The sequence below is a fragment of the Ranitomeya variabilis genome, chromosome 3, assembly GCF_051348905.1.
Source record: "Ranitomeya variabilis isolate aRanVar5 chromosome 3, aRanVar5.hap1, whole genome shotgun sequence".
Classification (NCBI taxonomy): domain Eukaryota; kingdom Metazoa; phylum Chordata; class Amphibia; order Anura; family Dendrobatidae; genus Ranitomeya; species Ranitomeya variabilis.
In genome coordinates, this window is record NC_135234.1 from 419041975 (window position 1) to 419054200 (window position 12226).

The window sequence follows — 12226 nt, forward strand, 5'->3', positions numbered from 1 at the left end:
GATTTTGATAAATCCGCAGGTAAACCGCACTGCGGATTACCTGTGGAATTACTGCGATTTTTTTGCAGATTTTGTGCAGATTCCTATTATGGAGCAGATGTAAACTGCTGCGGAATCCGCACAAAGAATTGACATGCTGCAGAATAAACAACGCTACGTTTCTGCGCGTTTTTTTCCGCAGCATGTGCACTGCGGATTTTGTTTTCCATAGGTTTACATTGTACTGTAAATGCATGGAAAGCTGCTGCCAATCCGCAGCTGCCAATCCCCTGATGATCCGCAGCAAAATCCGCAGCGTGTGCACATACCCTAATAGTTTAAAGCCACCAGCCAATCGGAGTTTGGCACCTGACGTCAGCACGCACGTCGCCAGCGTATGACGTCATTGTCATTTGCCGGTGAGTCCGTGCTTGAAATGTCTGGAGGGAACATCGCCGCAGGAATGCGGCCAGGTAAGGAGAAAGTTTTGTTTTTATTTTTATTGAAAGCGACAAACCCGGGGCAGAATCGAGACACGGGGCAAAATGGAGACACAGGGCAGAATGGAGACACGGGGCAGAATGGAGACACAGGGCAGAATGGAGACACAGGGCAGAATGGAGACACGGAGCAGGATGGGAGACACGGGAGCAGGATGGGAGACACGGGGGCAGGATGTAAACACATGGTGCAAAATGGAGACATGGGGCAGAATGGAGACATGGGGCAGAATGGAGACATGGGGTAGGATGGAGACATGGGGGCAGGATGGGAGACACAGGAGCAGGATGTAAACACATGGTGCAGAATAGAGACATGGAGGAGAATGGAGACACAGGGCAGGATGGAGACACGGGGAAGGATGTAAAGACATGGTGCAGAATGGAGTCACGGGGGCAGAATGGAGACATGGGCAGGATGGAGACACGGGGCAGAATGAAGACATGGGGCAGGATGGGAGACACGAGGGCAGGATGGGAGACATGGGGGCAGGATGGGTGACATGGGGCAGGATGGGAGACACGGGGGAAGGATGTAAACACATGGTGCAGAATGGAGACATGGGGCAGAATGGAGACACGGGGGCAGGATGGAGACACGGGGAAGGATGTAAAGACATGGTGCAGAATGGAGACACGGGGGCAAAATGGAGACACGGTCAGGATGGAAGACACGAGGGCAGGATGTAAACGCATGGTGCACAATGGAGTCATGGGACAGAATGGAGATGCGGAGGCAGAATGGAGACACGTGGCAGGATGGAGACACGGGGCAAGATGGAGACACAGGACAGGCTGGAGACAAATGAGGCAGGATGGAGACAGATTGGGCAGGACTATGGGGCAGGATGGAGACAGATGGAGCAGGATGGAGACAGATTGGCCAGGGTTATGAGGCAGGATGAAGACAGATGGGGCAAGATCATGGTGCAGTATGGAGATACATTGTGCAGGATCATGGGGCAGGATGGATATGATGGAGACACATGGGCAGCATCATGGGACAGATGGGGCAGGGTCATGGGACAGATGGAGCAGGATCATGGGACAGATGGGGCAGGATGGAGACAGATGGAGAGATCATAGGGGGGCAGAATGGATATTCATGAGGGCCGGATGGGAGAACATATGGCTGGAGCCAGGAATGAGATAAACGGGGTCAGGATATTATTACCATAGGGGCTAGTTATTAGTATTATTAGTATTATTTATATAGCACAATTGATTCCATGGTGCTGTACATGAGAAGGATTACATACAAATTACAGATATCACTTACAGTAAACTAACAATCACAGACTGAGAGGAGAGATGACCCTGCTCTTGCGGGCTTACATTCTACAGGATGGTGGAGAAGGAGACAGTAGGTTGAGGGTTGCAGCAGCTCCAGTGTTAGTGAGGCGGTAGCTCTGGCAGTGGTGAGGAGGCAGCGGGGTCAGTGCAGGCTGTAAGTTTTCTTGAAGAGGTGGGTTTTCAGGTTCAGTCTGAAGGATCCGAATGTGGTTGATAGTCGGATGTGTTGGGGCAAAGAAATCCAGAGGATGGGGATATTTGGGAGAAGTCTTGGAGGTGGTTGGGTGAGGAGCAAATAAGTGTGAAGGAGAGAAAGTGGTCATGGTAGGACCGGAGATTACGTAAGGGAAGACATCGGGAGATTTGTTCAGAGATATATGGAGGAGAAAGGTTATAGATGGCCTTGTAGTTTAATCTTAGTAATTTGAACTGGATACGCAGAGGGAATGGGAGCCAGTGAAGAGATTTGCAAAGGGGAGAAGCAGAGGAGTAGCGAGGAGAGAGATGAATTAGTCAGGCAGAAGAGTTAAGGATGGACTGGAGAGGTGCGAGAGTGTTAGCAGGGAGGCCACAAATTTAAGGGATGTTATTACAGCAGTGATGTGTTTATTTTATTTTTTGAGGATATTGTTTTAAATGGAGGGGGTGGTCCTGTTACTTTGCAGAGCGACACTATGTTGCCTTTTTTCCTTCATCTGGTGTAGTGTAGAAGTTGGGAAAAAATTAAGTAATGTATTCTGCAAGCGGAGTTCTAGATAACTGTGTTATTTTCTGCAGAGACAATCCCTGGCTGGAAGAAGTGATGGTGATCTGTGCTGGATAAAGATGAAAAGCGAAGATGAAGGACTTCACATAGAGACGTCACTAGTGAGTCAGTGTGTTACCTGTACAATGACACTATACACTGTATACTATCTGCAGTGTCACCAGGGATCACTGTATTACCTTTACACTGGCACTATATACAGAGCTCCTGTGTATATTGTCACTGGTGATCCTTGTATTACCTATACACTGACACTATATATAGAGCTCCTCTGTATAATGTCACTGGTGATCACTGTATTACCTGTACACTATACATTATATACAGAGCTCCTGTGTATAATGTAACTGGTGATCACTGTATTATCTGTACACTGACACTATATACAGACCTCTTGTGTATAATGTCACTAGTGATCCTTGTATTACCTGTACACTGACACTATATACAGAGCTCCTGTGTATAATGTCACTGGTAATCACTCTATTACCTGTACACTATACACTATAAACAAAGCTCCTGTGTATAATGTAACTGGTGATCACTGTATTAACTGTACACTGACACTATATACAGAGCTCCTGTGTATAATGTCACTGGTGATCCCAGTATTACCTGTACACTATACACTATATACAGTGCTCCTGTGTATAATGTCACTGGTGATCCCTGTATTACCTTTACACTGACACTATATACAGATCTCCTGTGTAGAACGTCACTGGTGATCCCAGTATTACCTGTAAACTGACACTGTATACAGATCTACTGTGTATAATGTCACTGGTGATCACTGTATTACCTTTACACTGACACTATATAAGAGCTCCTGTGTATAATGTCACCGGTGATCACTGCATTACCTGTACACAGACACTGCATACCAAATACAAAGCTCCTGTGTATAATGTAACTGGTGGTCACTGTATTAACTGTACACTGACACTATATACAGAGCTCCTGTGTATAATGTCACTGGTGATCCCAGTATTACCTGTACACTATACACTATATACAGTGCTCCTGTGTATAATGTCACTGGTGATCCCTGTATTACCTTTACACTGACACTATATACAGATCTCCTGTGTAGAACGTCACTGGTGATCCCAGTATTACCTGTACACTGACACTGTATACAGATCTACTGTGTATAATGTCACTGGTGATCACTGTATTACCTTTACACTGACACTATATAAGAGCTCCTGTGTATAATGTCACCGGTGATCACTGCATTACCTGTACACAGACACTGCATACCAAATACAGATCTCCTGTGTATAATGTCACTGGTGATCACTGTATTACCTGTACACTATACACTATATACAGATCTACTGTGTATAATGTGACTGGTGATCCCAGTATTACCTGTACAGTATACACTATATACAGTGCTCCTGCGTATAATGTCACTGGTGATCCCTGTATTACCTGTACACTGACACTATATACAGATCTCCTGTGTAGAACGTCACTGGTGATCCCTGTATTATCTGTACACTGACACTATATACAGATCTACTGTGTATAATGTCACTGGTAATCACTGTATTACCTGTACACTGACACTTTATACAGAGCTCCTGTGTATAATGTCACCGGTGATCACTGCATTACCTGTACACAGACACTGCATACTAAGTACAGATCTCCTGAGTATAATGGCACTTATGGTAATAGTATTGTTTTTTTTATTAATGATCAGTATTGTAGTATTCAGTCACTATGTGGTGGTAATATGTTGACCGGCCATGGTGTGGCAGTATTTGTTTCATGTATGTGCTATTATTCGGTCACTGTGTGGTGGTAATATGTGATCTGATCATGTTGTGTTGGTATTTGTTCCTTGTATGTGGTATTATTGGTTACCATGTGGTGGTAATATGTGGTTTGTACATGGTGCGATGGTATTTGTCCCTTGTATGTGATATTATTCGGTCACTGTAGTGGTAATATGTGGTCTGGACATGGTGTGGCAGTATTTGTGCCTTGTATGTGTGTTGTGAATTTGCTTTTTGCTCCCTCTAGTGGTTACTAGTTTTTTGACTCTGGTTTTTCTGTCATTCCTTTTATCCGCACCTGGGTCGTTAGTTAGGGGTGTTGCTATATAAGCTCCCTGGACCTTCAGTTCAATGCCTGGCAACGTAGTTATCAGAGCTAGTCTGCTGTGCTCTTGTCTACTGATCCTGGTTCCAGTTATATCAGCTAAGTCTGCCTTTTGCTTTTTGCTATTTGTTTTGGTTTTGTATTTTTGTCCAGCTTGTTCCTAATCTATATCCTGACCTTTGCTGGAAGCTCTAGGGGGCTGGTGTTCTCCCCCCGGACCGTTAGACGGTTCGGGGGTTCTTGAATTTCCAGTGTGGATTTTGATAGGGTTTTTGTTGACCATATAAGTTACCTTTCTTTATTCTGCTATCAGTAAGCGGGCCTCTCTGTGCTAAACCTGGTTCATTTCTGTGTTTGTCATTTCCTCTTACCTCACCGTCATTATTTGTGGGGGGCTTCTATCCAGCTTTGGGGTCCCCTTCTCTGGAGGCAAGAAAGGTCTTTGTTTTCCTCTACTAGGGGTAGCTAGATTCTCCGGCTGGCGCGTGTCATCTAGAATCAACGTAGGAATGATCCCCGGCTACTTCTAGTGTTGGCGTTAGGAGTAGATATATGGTCAACCCAGTTACCACTGCCCTATGAGCTGGATTTTTGTATTCTGCAGACTTCCACGTTCCTCTGAGACCCTCGCCATTGGGGTCATAACAGTTTGCCAGGCCAGTATTAAATGTTTAATGCATTGCAGAAGAGGGATTATAAGAAAGAAGATTCTGAGTTTTTTTTTTTCTTCTTCCCCTTTACCTCAGAGTGGCTATGCTTGCTGCAGACATGAATGTCCAGACCTTGATTACAAGTGTGGACCAGCTGGCTACTCGTGTGCAGGGCATACAAGACTATGTTATCAGAAATCCTAGGTCAGAACCTAAAATACCGATTCCTGAACTGTTTTCCGGAGACAGGTTTAAGTTTAGGAATTTCGTGAATAATTGTAAATTGTTTTTGTCCCTGAGACCCTGTTCATCTGGAGATTCTGCTCAGCAAGTAAAAATTGTTATTTCGTTCTTACGGGGCGACCCTCAGGATTGGGCGTTTTCGCTGGCGCCAGGAGATCCGGCATTGGCTGATCTTGATGCGTTTTTTCTGGCGCTCGGTTTACTTTATGAGGAACCCAATCTTGAGATTCAGGCAGAAAAGGCCTTGCTGGCTATGTCTCAGGGGCAGGACGAGGCTGAAGTGTATTGCCAAAAATTTCGGAAATGGTCCGTGCTGACACATTGGAACGAGTGTGCACTGGCCGCTAATTTTAGAAATGGTCTTTCTGAAGCCATTAAGAATGTTATGGTGGGTTTTCCCATTCCCACAGGTCTGAATGATACTATGGCACTGGCTATTCAAATTGACCGGCGGTTGCGGGAGCGCAAAACCGCAAATTCCCTCATGGTGTTGTCTGAACAGACACCTAATTCGGTGCAATGTGATAGAAAAACCGCAAATTCCCTCATGGTGTTGTCTGAACAGACACCTGATTTAATGCAATGTGATAGAATCCTGACTAGAAATGAGCGGAAAATTCATAGACGCCGGAATGGCTTGTGCTACTACTGTGGTGATTCTACACATGTTATCTCAGCATGCTCTAAACGTATAGCTAAGGTTGTTAGTCCTGTCACCGTTGGTAATTTGCAACCTAAATTTATTCTGTCTGTAACTTTGATTTGCTCACTGTCATCTTATCCTGTCATGGCGTTTGTAGATTCAGGTGCTGCCCTGAGTCTCATGGATCTCTCATTTGCTAAGCGCTGTGGTTTTACTCTTGAACCATTAGAAAATCCTATTCCTCTTAGGGGTATTGATGCTACACCATTGGCAGCAAATAAACCGCAGTATTGGACACAGGTTACCATGTGCATGACTCCTGAACACCGCGAGGTGATACGTTTCCTGGTTTTACATAAAATGCATGATTTGGTTGTTTTAGGGCTGCCATGGTTACAGACCCATAATCCAGTCCTGGACTGGAAGGCTATGTCAGTCTCAAGTTGGGGCTGTCGTGGTATTCATGGGGATTCCCTGCCTGTGTCTATTGCTTCTTCTACGCCTTCGGAAGTTCCGGAGTATTTGTCTGATTATCAGGATGTCTTCAGTGAGTCTGAGTCCAGTGCACTGCCTCCTCATAGGGACTGTGACTGTGCTATAGATTTGATCCCAGGCAGTAAATTTCCTAAGGGAAGACTGTTTAATCTGTCGGTACCTGAACATACCGCTATGCGTTCATATATCAAGGAGTCTCTGGAGAAGGGACATATTCGTCCGTCTTCTTCCCCTCTTGGTGCGGGATTCTTTTTTGTGGCAAAAAAGGACGGATCTTTGAGACCTTGTATTGATTATCGGCTTTTAAATAAGATCACTGTCAAATTTCAGTATCCTTTACCGCTGTTGTCTGACTTGTTTGCCCGGATTAAGGGTGCCAAGTGGTTCACCAAGATAGACCTTCGTGGTGCGTACAACCTTGTGCGCATTAAGCAAGGTGATGAATGGAAAACCGCATTCAATACGCCCGAAGGTCATTTTGAGTACTTGGTGATGCCTTTTGGGCTCTCCAATGCGCCTTCAGTTTTTCAGTCCTTTATGCATGACATTTTCAGGAAGTATCTGGATAAATTTTTGATTGTTTATCTGGATGATATTTTGGTTTTTTCTGATAATTGGGATTCGCATGTGGAGCAGGTCAGGTTGGTCTTTAAAATTTTGCGTGAAAATTCTTTGTTTGTCAAGGGCTCAAAGTGTCTCTTTGGTGTGCAGAAGGTTCCCTTTTTGGGGTTCATTTTTTCCCCTTCTGCTGTGGAGATGGACCCAGTCAAGGTCCGAGCTATTCTTGATTGGACTCAGCCCTCGTCAGTTAAGAGTCTTCAGAAGTTCTTGGGCTTCGCTAACTTCTACCGTCGTTTTATCGCTAATTTTTCTAGCATTGTGAAACCTTTGACGGATATGACCAAGAAGGGCTCCGATGTAGCTAACTGGGCTCCTGCTGCCGTGGAGGCTTTCCAGGAGTTGAAACGCCGGTTTACTTCGGCGCCTGTTTTGTGCCAGCCTGACGTCTCACTTCCCTTTCAGGTTGAGGTGGATGCTTCGGAGATTGGGGCAGGGGCCGTTTTGTCGCAGAGAGGCCCTGGTTGCTCTGTTATGAAACCTTGTGCCTTTTTCTCTAGGAAGTTTTCGCCTGCCGAGCGAAATTATGATGTGGGCAATCGGGAGTTGTTGGCCATGAAATGGGCATTTGAGGAGTGGCGTCATTGGCTCGAGGGTGCTAAGCATCGTGTGGTGGTCTTGACTGATCACAAAAATCTGATGTATCTCGAGTCTGCTAAACGCCTTAATCCGAGACAGGCCCGCTGGTCATTGTTTTTCTCCCGCTTTGATTTTGTTGTCTCGTATTTACCAGGTTCAAAGAATGTGAAGGCCGATGCTCTTTCTAGGAGCTTTGTGCCTGATGCTCCTGGAGTCGCTGATCCTGTTGGTATTCTTAAAGATGGAGTTATCTTGTCAGCTATTTCTCCGGATCTGCGACGTGTGTTGCAGAGATTTCAGGCTGATAGGCCTGAGTCTTGTCCACCTGACAGACTGTTTGTTCCGGATAAGTGGACCAGCAGAGTCATTTCCGAGGTTCATTCCTCGGTGTTGGCAGGTCACCCGGGAATTTTTGGCACCAGAGATCTGGTGGCCAGGTCCTTTTGGTGGCCTTCCTTGTCAAGGGATGTGCGGTCATTTGTGCAGTCCTGTGGGACTTGTGCTCGAGCTAAGCCTTGCTGTTCTCGTGCCAGCGGTTTGCTCTTGCCCTTGCCTGTCCCGAAGAGACCTTGGACACATATCTCCATGGATTTCATTTCTGATCTTCCGCTATCTCAGGGCATGTCCGTTATCTGGGTGATATGTGATCGCTTCTCCAAGATGGTCCATTTGGTTCCCTTGCCTAAGCTGCCTTCCTCTTCCGATCTGGTTCCTGTGTTTTTCCAGAACGTGGTTCGTTTGCACGGCATCCCTGAGAATATTGTGTCAGACAGAGGATCCCAGTTCGTTTCCAGGTTCTGGCGATCCTTTTGTAGTAGGATGGGCATTGATTTGTCGTTTTCGTCTGCTTTCCATCCTCAGACTAATGGACAGACGGAGCGAACCAATCAGACTTTGGAGGCTTATTTGAGGTGTTTTGTCTCTGCTGATCAGGACGATTGGGTGACATTCTTGCCGTTGGCTGAGTTTGCCCTTAATAATCGGGCTAGTTCCGCCACCTTGGTTTCGCCTTTTTTCTGCAACTCTGGTTTCCATCCTCGCTTTTCTTCGGGTCATGTGGAGCCTTCTGACTGTCCTGGGGTGGATTCTGTGGTGGATAGGTTGCAGCAGATCTGGAATCATGTGGTGGACAACTTGAAGTTGTCACAGGAGAAGGCTCAGCGCTTTGCCAACCGCCGCCGCGGTGTGGGTCCCCGACTACGCGTTGGGGATTTGGTATGGCTTTCTTCCCGCTTTGTTCCTATGAAGGTCTCCTCTCCCAAATTTAAACCTCGTTTTATTGGGCCTTACAAGATATTGGAAATCCTTAATCCTGTATCTTTTCGTCTGGATCTTCCTGTGTCGTTTGCTATTCACAATGTATTTCATAGGTCCTTGTTGCGGCGGTACATTGTGCCTGTAGTTCCTTCTGCTGAGCCTCCTGCTCCGGTGTTGGTTGAGGGCGAGTTGGAGTACGTGGTGGAGAAGATCTTGGATTCTCGCCTCTCCAGGCGGAGGCTTCAGTACCTGGTCAAGTGGAAGGGCTATGGTCAGGAGGATAATTCCTGGGTGGTCGCCTCTGATGTTCATGCGGCCGATTTAGTTCGTGCCTTTCATGCCGCTCATCCTGATCGCCCTGGTGGTCGTGGTGAGGGTTCGGTGACCCCTCACTAAGGGGGGGGTACTGTTGTGAATTTGCTTTTTGCTCCCTCTAGTGGTTACTAGTTTTTTGACTCTGGTTTTTCTGTCATTCCTTTTATCCGCACCTGGGTCGTTAGTTAGGGGTGTTGCTATATAAGCTCCCTGGACCTTCAGTTCAATGCCTGGCAACGTAGTTATCAGAGCTAGTCTGCTGTGCTCTTGTCTACTGATCCTGGTTCCAGTTATATCAGCTAAGTCTGCCTTTTGCTTTTTGCTATTTGTTTTGGTTTTGTATTTTTGTCCAGCTTGTTCCTAATCTATATCCTGACCTTTGCTGGAAGCTCTAGGGGGCTGGTGTTCTCCCCCCGGACCGTTAGACGGTTCGGGGGTTCTTGAATTTCCAGTGTGGATTTTGATAGGGTTTTTGTTGACCATATAAGTTACCTTTCTTTATTCTGCTATCAGTAAGCGGGCCTCTCTGTGCTAAACCTGGTTCATTTCTGTGTTTGTCATTTCCTCTTACCTCACCGTCATTATTTGTGGGGGGCTTCTATCCAGCTTTGGGGTCCCCTTCTCTGGAGGCAAGAAAGGTCTTTGTTTTCCTCTACTAGGGGTAGCTAGATTCTCCGGCTGGCGCGTGTCATCTAGAATCAACGTAGGAATGATCCCCGGCTACTTCTAGTGTTGGCGTTAGGAGTAGATATATGGTCAACCCAGTTACCACTGCCCTATGAGCTGGATTTTTGTATTCTGCAGACTTCCACGTTCCTCTGAGACCCTCGACATTGGGGTCATAACATATGTGGTATTATACTGTAGGTCACTATGTTGTGCTAATATGGTGTCTGGTCATGGTGCGGGGGTATTTGTCCTTTGTATGTGATATTATTGGTCATTTTAAGAATTGAAAAATAAATAAAAATATACCTAAATTGTATTGCATATTTTAACAAATGTTTAAGGCTACGTTCACATTAGCGTTGTGCGACGCAGCGTCGAGCGCCGCTGCGGCGACGCATGCGTCATGCGCCCCTATATTTAACATGGGGGCGCATGGACATGCGTTGCACTTGCGTTTTGTGACGCATGCGTCACTGCGGCGCACGCGTCAGGGCGCAGAGGACGCAGCAAGTTGCATTTTTTGTGCGTCCAAAATCAAGCACAAAAAGGACGCATGCGTCACAAAACAATGCGTTTTGCATGCTTTTTGCTTTTTTCTGTGATGTGGACACTAACCCTACAATACCATCTCTGCCTGTGATGTGGACACTAACCCTACAATACCATCTCTGCCAGTGATGTGGACACTAACCCTACAAAACTATCTCTGCCTGTGATGTGGACACTAACCCATCAATACCATCTCTGCCTGTGATGTGGACACTAACCCTACAATACCATCTCTGCCTGTGATGTGGACACTAACCCTACAATACCATCTCTGCCTGTGATGTGGACACTCACCCTTCAATACCATCTCTGCCTGTGATGTGGACACTAACCCTACAATACCATCTCTGCCTGTGATGTGGACACTAACCTTACAATACCATCTCTGCCTGTGATGTGGACACTAACCTTACAATACCATCTCTGCCTGTATTGTGGACACTAACCCTACAATACCATCTCTGCCTGTGATGTGGACACTAACCTTACAATACCATCTCTGCCTGTATTGTGGACACTAACCCTACAATACCATCTCTGCCTGTGATGTGGACACTAACCCTGCAATACCATCTCTGCCTGTGATGTGGACACTAACCCTACAATACCATCTCTCTCTGTGATGTGGACACTAACCCTACAATACCATCTCTGCCTGTGATGTGGACACTAACCCTACAATACCATCTCTGCCTGTGATGTGGACACTAACCTTACAATACCATCTCTGCCTGTATTGTGGACACTAACCCTACAATACCATCTCTGCCTGTGATGTGGACACTAACCCTACAATACCATCTCTGCCTGTGATGTGCACACATACGCTACAATGCTACTTCTGCCAGCGTGTGTAATCACATCGGTGGTACATATTGATAGTATGTTGGATGTTAGCTATCTTTGTGTAGTTTTATCTGGATATATTCTCAAAATACTTAGGTAAGGGATGGAGGACTAAGTAAACAACTTTAGTTGAACCCCCTTTTTTATAATGTTATCACATTTTTGTTACTGTTGACACTAATTATAGCTATTATGCATGTTTTAGCTTCAGATTATTCTAAAAAGCTTTTTGAAATTATACCTAAATACATGCAGCCTAATATTTGTATTAAAACAGGGTATCAATCCATGGCTTCTTGCTTCTGCTTCTCTTTCTATTCCAAGCTTCTGCGGTGCTATAGCATGGTTCATATATTAAAAGTATAAAATAGCATAAAGTAAAATGACCTGTAATCTTTCTAATTATATAGAAAGCCTCCAGCAGGAATATATTGTCTAACATTCCAGGCCCCCATTTAATGTTACACAAAGCTCCTACATCATGTACTATTATCCACCTACCACTGTATAATGGTGAGGCAGATGTGAGGTGACAATGCTAGATATATGTAGAAAATAAATGTTTTTCTTGTATTGGCAGAAGAAACCTTAAAGAGGTTGGCCATTACCTTTTTATTCATGGCCTATAATTAGGTCATCAATATTTTATCGGCAGGAGTGCTACACCCTGTACCCTCTTGATCAGCTATTACTGGGAGCGGCTGGAAGTTCT

General features: G+C 45.5%; 1 protein-coding gene across 1 annotated transcript in view; it reads left to right on the forward strand.

Moving 5' to 3' along the window:
- TEX14 (testis expressed 14, intercellular bridge forming factor) overlaps positions 1 to 12226 on the forward strand; it is a 416166-nt gene that overhangs the window by 391611 nt on the left and 12329 nt on the right. The window lies entirely within an intron of this gene.